The sequence below is a fragment of the Triticum dicoccoides genome, chromosome 4A (assembly GCF_002162155.2).
Source record: "Triticum dicoccoides isolate Atlit2015 ecotype Zavitan chromosome 4A, WEW_v2.0, whole genome shotgun sequence".
In the NCBI taxonomy this organism is placed as follows: Eukaryota; Viridiplantae; Streptophyta; class Magnoliopsida; order Poales; family Poaceae; genus Triticum; species Triticum dicoccoides.
Genome location: NC_041386.1, coordinates 227,054,951 through 227,058,013, shown reverse-complemented (window position 1 = coordinate 227,058,013; position 3,063 = coordinate 227,054,951).

Here is a 3,063-nt window from a genome sequence, read left to right as displayed (position 1 = left end):
AGTGTATGATTGAATCGGGGGCGTCACAAGTTGGTATCAGAGCCAACTGCCTGTAGGAATCCCCCTTTCCAACTCCTTGGCCGAAGTTGAGTCTAGTCATTGCAAAACTTTTACTAACTTGGCTGTGTGCCTTACGGGCCCACGTCGCCATTGGGTGGTATTAGGATCTTTTATTCCTCGACCTATACTCTGGGACTCTGATCTCTCTTCTATTCGGGTTAAATGATTTTTGCTAAATCTAACATTAGGATCTCGTTATCACTTTCACCCGGAGAGCCCCTTATTAATGACGATCGTCTGCGGCACGTGAAGACCCTAAATATACTCTTCGCTGTTAACCCGAGAACTTATGTTCATCGCATTTGCAATTCCCCTTCCACCGTCAACCCTTATGGATAACTACTTGCAGTTGTTATTCTTACATTCATCCCCAGTTGGTTTTGTTATTACCAGATACCTCGAAACACTCGTCGTTGTTTCGATAATCCTTTGAGCTTACCGCCTTGCTGTTCTTTGTCACCTGAATACCCCTATGGATAATTCTCGCACTTATCGAGTATCCGCTCATCCCACAATTGTTCATGTGTTTCACAATGGTCTTTGAAATACTATTCGATCCTCCAAAAATCCTTAGTAGCTTATTGCTCTGTCATACTTGTTTACTTGCATGATGGATGCTTTCCTTATGTCTGGCAATATTCGTTAGTAACCTTAGGCACCGTCATTTTGATCCTATTGATTCGGCATGTGTGTGAATGCACACAATCATCTATCAACCCTTCTAAATTATCCTTCCGGCTCAGACATCATTTTTGAACATGAGTTGGTTCTCGACCAAACTATTTGTCGTCAATTGTGCCTCTGGTATATACAACTTATCCATCCTTGATCAGAGCGACTGCTTCTGATCCTTTGTTTTGGAAATCGAAATTCCTTTATTATCTAAGCATCGAATTATTCCGATGTTCTATAATATGATGCCCATGCATTCTTCTTCCTCTGGTTGAGTACCGATGCTCACCTCAGATCCCTTGTGGACCATCGGTTCCTTTGTTGGATTTTATCCGACAGTGTCCTTCTTATTGAATAACCTTGAGAGCCTTTCCATGGGTATATAATGCCTTTGGTAAATTGTATCATCTGCTTTTGAACAATGCTCTACTTTCGAGCTTGTATTATTTACTCCGAAGTTTGTGGTATATGTTCCTAAGATGCCCTGATGGGTTGAACCTATGCCTTCCCTAATCTATGTGAACCCGAAAGATTTCACGGGTCAAACTTATCTGGTATTGCACCAGGTAAAACTTTCAACAACTAATGTCATTTTTGAAATACAAGAGGTGAATGAAGGTTATGCATTAAAGGAGTGGGAGTCGACCTTGAACTTTGTGTTCATGCCCATGGACACGATGTAGATCCTATCATGGAAGCTTCTTGTAACTATTTCCTTGATATAATATCCTTTGGTATCGGTGAATTGATCCTTTGCAACCATGATTCTGACCATGATTGTTCTCCTTTGATTCCACTTCTCAGACAAGATGAAGTACTTGTCTTCTGCAGATCATTTCACGTGACCACCGTCTACTCTGCTCTACCATCGAGTATTACACTCTGGTATCTCGAGGATATCACCGAACTACATAACTTCTTATGAGTTCTTCATCAACTATTATTTCTTGATGATTCCAATTTCTTCGGGTTTTGAGTTGTTTGTCACTCGAAACACCGATAACTGAATCGAGTCTGTTCTACGGTTCAACAACTTTTAGTAGTCCTCTTTACTTACGGGTTTGTACCCGATCACGTCAATCCTAGCCTGTTCGGCTATATCATTATCATGCTTAACTTTAACTGTGCTACCTGGTCCGTAATCCCAGAGCACAACTTTCGATGATGAGCTAAGCTTACGTCGATCTTCCTCGTCATATCAGTTTGCCTTGGACAACAAGCTTGATATCAAGTTTGTGTCCTACCCATGGTTCCAATAACCTTCCGCTTCATCATTCCTTTGACTTGATGTCGTCGCTGATTAATTACATCTTCATGAAATCTATAGACAAATGTGTCGTGATCATCATCAACCTTATGAGCTCTTCCAGGATATCAATTGAGTTCATGATGAGAAATACCATCCTTGCCCCGATGATTTGTGTTATCTTTGACCACTTTATTGCCTTCCGTTCAACACAAACTTGTTTGTGTTTTGTGTTATACCTTGACTTCCTTGCTACCCAGCATTGTTCTTCTTTACCTTGGAGAATTACCGCCTTTTATGTCAAGAATGTCATGGGAATTTCACCACCTCTTAAGAATTCTTGGTATAGTGATACTTCTCACCATCACCATTCTTTCCTGGTCCTCGCTTTGATCCCAACCGGGGTACCAACAAGTGAACGGTGCTATTTGGATTCTGCCTTTCTAGCAACCCTATTGCTTTGAAGTTAATGGTTGGCCGTTCATTCTTAGTCTATTGATTATTGAATCACCATTCCGACATTTGTCGTGCAACCCAACCCATATTTCGGGCGCACATTTCAACCAATGTTTAATTATGTATGTTTTCCTCGAGCATACCTCACTATATCATTTGATCTGAAAAGGGTTATCTCCTTGTTCAGATAATCGTGGAAATCCATATTTTGAGATCTCAATGGAACGTCGTTGAGTCCATCAGCCACCTCCTCATTCTCTCCTTGACTTAATGATGAACTCTTGTTTCGGAACTCGCTTCCATAGTTCAGTTCCCAAGAATCTTACAATGTCATCTCGCCAATTTGTATTGCACCTTTTTCCTCTTAGGCATCCTGAGTCTAAGGTATCATGACCCCAACCAGATCTGAAACTCGGTCAGATATGATGGTTCATATATTTTCCAAGAGTCATAACATTGGTCCTTATATGAACCGATAAGGTGATGTCATCCTAGCACACCTGACCGGAGGACCTAGTATTATAGTTTCCTTTTTAACAAGGTTAACCAATTTTCCATGAGGAAATTGGATGCCTTGTTTAATAAGTTTATCCTGATGGATCCTTTGTGTTTCCAAAGTCTGATCTTCC